General features: G+C 38.8%; 1 protein-coding gene across 4 annotated transcripts in view; it reads right to left on the bottom strand.

The window, feature by feature from the left end:
* SCYL2 (SCY1 like pseudokinase 2) overlaps positions 1–10,214 on the bottom strand; it is a 68,913-nt gene extending 58,699 nt beyond the window's left edge. For 2 of the 4 annotated variants that reach the window (XM_057741200.1, XM_057741202.1), the window contains exon 1: positions 9,976–10,214. The gene's annotated coding sequence lies outside the window, so the exon portion shown is untranslated. Of the gene's footprint in view, positions 1–9,875 lie in introns of all 4 variants that reach the window. The other 2 variants (XM_057741197.1, XM_057741198.1) reach the window with 2 other exon arrangements.
* Positions 10,215–10,308: the final 94 nt, after the last annotated feature.

Below are 10,308 nucleotides of genomic sequence, written 5' to 3' on the forward strand. Positions count from 1 at the left end.
CAAGAAAACTGCATATCAATATAACTCATGAACAGGTAAAAATCCTTAACAAAACATTAGCACATCCAACAAATCCAACTCCATAACCAAGTGGAATTTACCTCAGGAATGCATTGATTTAACTCTCAAAAACAATCCATGCCCTTCACCATATTAAGTGAGTAATGGGGAATAGAAAATACATGATTATGGGACTTCCCTGGTGGTGCAGTGGTTAAGAATCCTCCTGCCAATGCAGGGGACATGGGTTCGCTCCCTGCTCCAGGAAGATCCCACATGCCGTGGAGCAACTAAGCCCATGCGCCACAACTACTGAACCTGTGCTCTAGAGCCCATGAGCCACGACTACCAAGCCTGTGTGCCACAACTACTGAAGCCCACGTGCCTAGAGCCCGTGCTCTGCAACAAGACAAGCCACCGCAATGAAGAGTCAGCGCACCACAACAAAGAGTAGTCCCCGCTCACCACAACTTGAGAAGCCCACAGGCAGCAATGAAGACCCAACGCAGCCAAAAATAAATTAAATAAGTAAATAAATAAATATAAAAAAGATCAGGTATACATAAAAAAAGAAAAACATGATCATCTCAGCAAAGGCAGAAAAATTTTTTTTGACGAAATTCAATAGTTGTTCATGATAAAAACTCTCAGCAAACTAAGAACAGAAAAGAACTTCCTCAATATGATAAATGGAATCTCTGAATACCTACAGCTAATATCACATTTAAAGATAAGAGATTAATCACTTTCTCTCTAAGTTAGGGAATAAAGTAAGAATACATACTTTTACCACTTCTATTCAATATTCTAATGGAGGTCCCAGCCAAAGCAATAAAGAAATCAAAATAAAGGGCATTCATATTGGGAAGAAGTAAAATTTTTTATTCTCAACGACATGATCACATACACAGAAAGTCAGAAGTAATCCACAAAAAAGCTATACCATTTTGAAGGGAGGAGCAGCCAAGATGGTACAGCCACTATAGAGAACAGTATGGAGGTTCCTCAAAAAACTAAAATTAGAACTACCGTGATCCTGCAGTCCCATTCCTGGGCATACATCCAGAGAAAGCTCAAATTCAAAAACATACATGCACCCCAATGTTCATAGCAGCACTATAGCCAAGACATGGAGGCAACCTAAATGTCCACTGACACATGAATGGATAAAGATGTGGTATATGTACACAATGCAAAATAACCATAAAAAAGAATAAAATAATGCCATTAAGAGCAACAAATAATATTAAGTGAAGTAAGTCAAAGACAAATATTGTATGTTATCACTTATATGTGGAATGTAGAAGATACAAATGAACTTATTTACAGAACAGACTCAGAAAACAAACTTATGGTTACCAAAGGGGACAGCGGGGCTGGGAGTAGGGGGAGAGATAAATTAGGAGTTTGGGATTAACTTATGTATAACTTAATCACTTTGCTGCACACTTGAAATTAACACAATAAATTAACTATACTTCAATTTAAAAAACTAAGGAACTAAAAAAACCTTGACTTACAAAGTAAAAAATCTAAAGGACAAATATTGATGCAAATAAATACAATAAGCAGAAATTTTAAAAAAATACCATTTCAAGGACATTAAATATCTATGGATAAATTTAACAAGATACAAAGACTTGTACAATGAAAATAAAAATTTCTGCTAAAAATAGAAGATGACTTAAATGGAAAAACTTGAATAGGAAATGGAAGACTCAATATTGTTAAGATGTCAATCTTTCCCATCAATCTACAGACTCAATGCAATCCAATCAGAATCCCAGAGGCTTTTGTAGAAAGAAACTGGTAAAGCTGTTAAAATATTACTGTGAGAACAGGTCCATAGGTTTCACCATTGTTTAAGGGTCCATGGCACAGGAAGAAGTTTAAAGCCCTATCACTCTTCAATCCTTCACCTACCATGTTTATTCTTTCCTAAAACTGATTTGCCTGAGAACAAGTCTGTGTCCTGCAAATTTTCCTTAACCAACTCTTTTTTCACAATTTTCTCCCACTTGACCAAAGTAAAATATTTTTCTCAGCCATCCCAGTTTTGTTATAGGGCATTTCCCTGGGTACAAAAATCTTTGGCAGGCATGCCAAAAGGGAAAACGCAACTTGAGAATACATTAATCCTGAAAGTCTCTTAAGAGTAAAGCAAAAAGAAGATTGGTAAGAAATTCTGAAGGGGGTTGTGCTTTATTTCTTAACAGCCATGCCTTATCTGTCACAGAATTACAATTAAGAAACAAGACAGTTGTCACAGGGTGTATAGGAAAAAGTTTATTTATTTCAATCAATAAGCAAAAATGCCAAGGTTTCGATAAAAGTAAAACGTAATCATAATATACAACAATCTAGGAATTAGATACTTTGTAACTATCTAAACTCTTGACAAAAAATTCAGATGCCATCAACTTTAAATGCAAGAAAGAAGTATAATGTCTTACAAAATTATTTAGAGAATACACAAGCAAAAATATTTGGAAGGCCACTGGACTAAGGTAGCTCTAGTTTGTGTCCTATTTTCTCAGTTAAATTATATTTATATAAACATAGTTTACTTTCTTCTATTAAAGATTTGAAGGGTATGTAAATAGAAATAAAAATTCACTTTCCTTTTTTAATTTCATGCTGCATTTCTGTAAGCAGTTAGAAAATGTTGCTACTGGCATTATGAAAACATTTATTGCCATGCCAAGTTATTCTCTATGAACATCTGCTGCTGATTTTGATGGGGAGGTGGAAGAGACATAAAAACCCTATTTAAAACCTACATATCCTTTCCTCTAACTCTGCCTGAGTAGCTACATATTACATGCCATGCACTTGCCATACACTGGGAATACTGATGTAAATGGAAACATTTCTGCTCTTTGGGGACTCAGTCCAGTAGCAGACTCAGACCTGCAAAGATTTACAGCAATTAACTAGGTACGAATGTACCATGCTTTGGAAACATGAAGATGGGCTCAAAATGAAGTGTTTTTTAGTAAATCAATTATACTCCAATAAAAAAAATTTTTCTTAATGTTTTTCAGATCGGAGAAAAGAGAAGGAGCTTCCAGAAATAAGGATTACTATGTGCCAAGACAAGGAGGGGAGGAAGACTGTATATGATGTGATTTGAAAACTATAAATAGTTCAGTATGAAAACAAAGGATATTTTCAGAGTTAATACTCAAATTTGAGATTCCTATTCATCACCCAGAGTCAACACTGATGCACACAAGGTAGAAACAGACATGGAAATTTATCTGGTGAATTATTTAATATTTGTTAAGCATATACCACATAAGAAACTAGGGAAGAAAGAAGTAAAGGAAAAATAAGCCATGAAAGAGCTTACCATCAAAGAGGCAAAACACAGAGAAGTAAACCAACACAGCGTTATCCTACAGTAATAACATGCTACAGGATATACATGCACAGAGTGTTATAGGAACAAAAAGAAGAAAAAGATATGGAAGAAAATTTCCCCCTAACAGCAATGCTAGAGATGTCTCTAAAGGGGAGTAGAAGTGAACTAGACAGATAGAGAATGGGATAAGTGTAGGAGTGAAAACTAAGAAGTTCAGATAAAAGCTGGAGGACAAGAAGGAAGTATGGCAAAGGAGACTTAGAAAAACCAGATTACCAAGGGCATTAAGTAGTAAAAAACAAAAGTATGATAAGCCACAGATAGGTTTCAGGCATGAGTAAAATGATCAATCGCTCTGTCATGCAAAGTGAAAGATACAAGAGGAGTGGAAGTAAGGAATATGGTAAGACTGAAGGGAATATGGACTTCAGGAATTTTACACATACATAATTCAGAATGTACACAGGCAAAACAAAAACAAAACAAAGGAAAGGACACTTGGAAATAAGGACAGGGAAGACAGGAAAGAGACAATAGGTGGAGAGGGTGTTTTAGAGATGCTCGTTACATGGATACTTATTTTATAATTACATATTACACTTCATTGTGCATTTTAATGTATTACATATCAAACTTTAAACAAACTTTAAAAGAGGAAGAGGTTGCTGAATTAAAGGAAATAGCAGTAAGGAAGGAGAGGAAAGGAAAAATTAAGAAAAGTAGAACTAGAAGAACTTAGTGACCAACTAGATAATTAGAAAATGGAAACAGACAAAACTAGGAATACCAATCAAGTCTGTAATTTCAGAGTCTAGGTGGAGGATGAAGCCATTTACCAAGACAGGACTTACAGAAGACAACTGTTTGTTTTGTGGGAAGAAGAACTCAATTTTGGACATGATGAATTTGAGTTGCCTTTATGACATTACTATGCATATATAGCTATGAGGTTTTTAGATATGCAGGCCAAAAACTTAAGAAAAAAAAAATCTCAATTGAAAATAAAAATGTGGGCACCATGAGCTTATAAGCAATACAGTAGTTAAAACTATGGACCTGAAAAAGGAGGAGACCAAAGAAGAATATCACGAAAGTAACAGAAGGCTTGGGACAGAATGAAATGAATGAGCTTATGAAATAAGATCTGAACTTAAATGAGATTTTGAATTACTGGCAATAGTTTTTTGACATGCAAGAAACCTAGAGTTCAAATATATTTTCTTAAAATGATAGCTTTTCAAATTTCACTCGACTAATGAATAAACAAGTCATTTCTCTAAGACAAAATTATAAATGATAGAAATATTTAGTCATATAAGTGACTGCCCCTTGTACACCATGTAGTAGAATTCACTTGAAATTCAATCATCCTCCCCTTGTAAATCCCAGCCAAAATAAGATTTGGGGCAGCTTCAGTATAGCCCCAAGATTGTATCTCCGTACCATCTGATTCAGCCTTCACTTGGCTTTTACTAAAACCAGTAGATGAATCTGTTGATACCAGATTTTACATGCACCTGGCAGAAGGTGGGTTGGGTATCTGGCACCTGATGGCAGGTAGCTGAAAGGAACTGGCAGTTCTTTCAGTTGTGCCTACTCAAAAGTGCTAGATATAGCAGGAACATAGTAGCTAAAATACAACTGTGAATTTTCAAGTAGGAAAACTGCAAAAAAGTCCCTTTTTTTACTTCCCCAAGAATAAAATATTCTTTTATTAGTAATTTGATGTGTAATTTGAACAATAAGTAGAATTAGCTTGCATTTTTTGTTGGAAACACTGTAATGCAAATAAAAAGGTTACCGTAATTACATCTGATAATGAAATTACATTTAGTGACTTTTAGTTTCATGGCACCTAACAGAGACTAGACTTTCAATAAGTACAAAATAATACACACTGACTACAAAAACCAGTAACACAAAAAATGCAAATGAACTCAAAATAGTTTTAGTCCTTAAAGAGGTAAGGATCTGAGATTTTTAAATAAATGTCTTAAAATTTTAAAATACCACTTATATAGTCATTTATACAGTTAAATACTCATAAATTTTGACAAAATGCTGCATAAAATTTGGTAAAAAATTTTGTACGTACACTCCTACACACGGTGCTTATCTCTTTATATCTAAGATGATCCTGAGATATATTTTTGAAATACATGATTTTTTCTTGTAGGGGGGCTTACAGATTACTAGAAGTTTTAAAAAGATACAGTTTTCAAAAAATGGTTAAAAGTATTCTTTGGTCTATACAGAAACGATGTTTAATTTTACTGAGGAAACAAAGATTGTACCAGCTGAATACAATCACTCTCTTTACAACTCCAGACGGTATCTTATTATAAGTTGAGCTAAAACATATGACTTCAGGAGACACACCTGATTAAAGAAACAACCATAAAAAACAGAAGACTTAGCAATGTACAATGAAGCACACATATATTCAACAAGTTAATGGGTACAGAAGAGGTGGAAAACACCATGCTAGGTGCAGCAGGAGTAACAAGTAAAACATTGTTTCCATCATTAAGTTTGCATACAATAAGAGTTTAAAAGCAGAATGAGAGGTTATAAGGCAACATACGCTCAAATATCAAATTACTGATTTGAACAATAAGTAAAACTTGAGGAGAGATTACAGCCAACTCTTTACAAGGCTCTTCCAGCCCATGAACTTAGTATACCTTTTACTACAGGAAGTCAACCAGATACTTGGAAATTATTGTTAAAAAAAACAAAAACAAAAACAAAAAAAACAGCAACTGCACCGGGGTGGCATGTCTCACTATTCAGCTCCTCTAGCCAGAGAAAGAGGAAAAGGAATAATTGGGTAGGAAATTAGATGAAATGATCACTAAGGTCACTTCCTTACACTACAGTTCTTCCTTGATTTAAGAACATATAAAATCTTTGGTGGGACTGTAAGTTGGTACAGCCACTATGGAAAACAATTTGGAGGTTCCTTAAAAAACTACAAATAGAACTACCATATGATCCAGTCATCCCACTCCTGGGCATATACCCAAAGAAAACCATAATCCCAAAAGAAACTTGTACCATAATGTTTATTGCAGCACTATTTACAATAGCCAGGACATGGAAGCAACCTAAATGCCCATCAATAAATGAATGGATAAAGATGTGGCATATATATACAATGGAATATTACTCAGCTATAAAAAGGGATGAGATGGAGCTATATGTAATGAGGTGGATAGACCTAGAGTCTGTCATACAGAGTGAAGTAAGTCAGAAAGAGAAAGACAAATATTGTATGCTAACTCACATATACGGAATCTAAAAATGGTACTGATGAACTCAGTGACAAGAACAAGGACGCAGATACAGAGAATGGACTGGAGAACTCGAGGTTTGGGAGGGGGCGGGGGGTGAAGGGGAAGCTGAGACGAAGCGAGAGAGTAGCACAGACATATATATACTACCAACTGTAAAACAGATAGTCAGTGGGAAGTTGTTGTATAACAAAGGGAGTTCAACTCGAGGATGGAAGATGCCTTAGAGGACTGGGGCGGGGAGGGTGGGGGGGACTGGGTGGGGGGGGAGTCAAGGAAGGGAGGGAATACGGGGATATGTGTATAAAAACAGATGATTGAACTTGGTGTACCCCCCAAAAATAATAAATAAATAAATAAAATTTTAAAAAATATATATATATCTACTCAAAAAACTGTTTGCAGAAACAGACTCACAGACATGTGGTTGCCAAAGGGGAGGGGGTGGGGGATGGATAGATCGGGAGTTTGGGATTAGCAGATGCAAACTGTTATATATAGAATGGATAAATAACAAGGTCCTGCCATATAGCACAGGGAACATATTCAATATCCTATGATAAACCATAATGGAAAAGAATATGAAAAAAAAGTATATGTATAACTGAATCACCTTGCTATATAGCAGAAATTAACACATTATAAATCAACTATACTTCAATAAAATCAATTAAAAACCAGAAAAAAAAAAAAGAACATATAAAATCTGAAACACAGTGTAGCACAATGTGTGAAAACTGAAACTCATAAAGCACTTTAAGTGTTGTCTAAGACAATGGTTTTCAAACTCCAAAGCAATGATTTTCAAACTCTGGTGAATATCTAAATATTGATACATCTAATAACATCTAAATGACTAGGTAACTTGTTAAAATATATAGATGCCTATGTACTATCTCAAACCTTGGGAATCAGAACCCATACATGTGCAGTCAAGGCATTTATAGCTTGAGCAGCTCCCCAGGTGATTCTGACACAGAGTGAGAATTATATGATTAAGTACACAATCTTCAGTGGCAACAAAACCTGGGTTCAAATGCCAGTTCTAATACAAGCACTAAGGCCACCAACTAGCCTCCCTAACACTATTTCCAATCTTTAAAAAGGGGGAATTGCCACACATACCTCAAGTGATTGTTGTGAGGACTGAAGATGCTGATGCACAGAAAACGCTTAGTATGATTCCTGGCACATTTAGTAAGCAGTCAATGCATTCATTCATTTAACAAACATTTACTAAGCACTTATTCAGTATCAGGAGATGAGGGAAATCTCAATTTATTAAGTATTAATAAGTACTGCAATTCTGCAATGGCGTCATGAGAACATATAATTAGGGGAATCTATCCTAATCAAGAAAGTCTTCCCTAACGTGAGCTCAGTGCTGAGCAGGCACTGACTGCGTGAAAAGGAAAGGAAGAGCATTTCCAGGCAAAGGAAGCATCATAATCAAAAGCCATATACCTGAAGCAGAGCAGAAAGAACAGTGACTAGGAGAAAAGAATGCCAGAAGGCACTGTAGAGATGAGGTTGCAAAGGCAATTAAGAGGGGCCCAAACAGCCAGTAGAGGATTTTTGTTTCTCTTAAAGACAGTGAAGGGTTTCAACCATGGAGATAATGTGATAAGATCTGCATTTTGAAAAAGTCACACAGTCTGGTGTGGAAAACTATAAAGGGAGCCGCAATAAATGCAGGTAGACCCTAATCAGGAGACCATAAATACTTCAGGTGAGAAATGATGGTGGCTGCAACTAGCGTACTAATGTGAAGACCAGAAGCAGACAGACTCAAGAGATATTCAGAGAGGCAAAACCAACAGGACTTCAAGAGAGACTGGTATGAGGCATGAGAGACAGGAAGCTGTCAAACTTCCACTCTGATAGAAAGGGATGGATGATGACGTTGGTTCCTTGAGTCAAACACAGTAAGAGGCCCTATTTTTCTTGGGGGATAAGTCATGAATTTCAAACACGTGAGTATGAGCAGTTATTCCCAATTATGGGGTTGATTTTTACAGAAACATTCCAGCGTGTGGAAGTGCAGTGTGCTTGTATTTATTTCAATGGGCGTTTGTGGATCTTAGAGACAAAAGAATAGCTTTCTGCATGTGTGTAAAGTGGATCAGAATGAAGGTCTTTAACTTCCTTTGGGTTCCTTTCCTTTACATGGTCCCCCAAAAGTGTTCTTTATGACTACAGTTTAAGAATGTCTCAAGAATTCTATTTACACGCTCAGGTAATAAATTATTTTAAAACTTTTTAAAAATTATTATTTAAACCAAAAAATAAGAAGCCAAACGAAAAAAGGCCTGCTAAGTCCAAAAGGAAGTTTCAACCACCTGACTTTCAAGCTGTTACCAGAACATGGCCGGTTTTACAGTGACAGGTTGGTTTGGTGCATTAACCTTAAACTATATTAATTTTCCAGAATGAAGAGGCTTGCGAGTGAGACTTAGAAAACTTCTTACTCACAGAATCCAATCTGTAAAAATAAGTCATACAGATGATTCCTGACTCTGACCTACAAAAATACTAGTCTGTAGCTTACAATTGCAAGTCACTACGGACATAGTGCTTTTAAGTCTCTTCAGTCTGGAGTCTCAGGAAGACTGTTATGGGAGTTGACAATATTGGTCCCCTTTAATTACTGAACATAGGTATGTATTCAGTAGGATCTCAAGTTTTTGCACGCTTCATGGGTCTCAACCATCCTCCATCCTTTCTCTCCCGCTTAGAAAAACAGGAGTGCAGGAGCCTCGGAGCGGGTATTTAGCAAAACACCTGCCCCACCCACCTCACAAACAATAACCTCCCGTTTCAGAACTAAAGCTACTGTCAGAAAAGGACGCCGGGGCGGTAGGGCCCTAGTAACCCAGGTTATCAGAGGAGGACCTCAAAACTGAGGGGAGCTGTTCTCTGACCCGGTCCCGGAGCAGTGTCCAATTTCCCTAAAGGGAACCAAGATCTCCACCACGGAAACCCGAGCTCCCGAGCCGGAGGAGGGGGCTCTCCCTCCAGCAGATGGCCCCAGCCCCGGGTCTCCGGCGGCTTCCAGGCCTCTTCGGGAGACTCGGGCCTCCCAGACCCGCTCCCCGGAGCTCGCCGCTCCCCCAGCCCGGCTTCCGCGCGGGCGCCCACCGCCCCGCCCGCCGCGCCTGCAGCCCGCAGGCCCGCCGCCAGGCAACCGTCGGCAGCCCCGCGGACCCTGGGAGGCCTACCCCAGACGCGGGTCCTTCCCCACTTCTCGCCGCCTGGGGAGCCCAGGAGGGAACGCGGCCGGTGAAGGAGGTCGTTCCGTGCCCGTGGGCGGTCACTCACCTCTTCCCCTTCTCCCCCGGGAGGGGCGGTGCTGGGGCTCTTTTCCCCCGCCCCCCCACCCCCCCAAACGCCTCCTGGCTGCTCCTGCTCAGCCCCGGCGCCTGGCCCCTGTCGCCGGCTTACTCCATAGCCTCCCACACACGCGCGGGCTCAAAGGCTAGAACAGGAGGAGGGAAGGGGGAGGGGAGGGGAGGGACTGGGGAGGAAGAGTAAGGGAGGGGGAAGACGACCGAAAGACCGGCCGGCCAGGGCATGACGTCACTTCCGGATGGTTCGGAAGGGGCGGGGCAAGGACGCCTTTGGCCTCCGCCCCCCAGAGCCAGGTAGGGGCGG

This window comes from Hippopotamus amphibius, chromosome 7, assembly GCF_030028045.1.
Source record: "Hippopotamus amphibius kiboko isolate mHipAmp2 chromosome 7, mHipAmp2.hap2, whole genome shotgun sequence".
NCBI lineage: Eukaryota > Metazoa > Chordata > Mammalia > Artiodactyla > Hippopotamidae > Hippopotamus > Hippopotamus amphibius.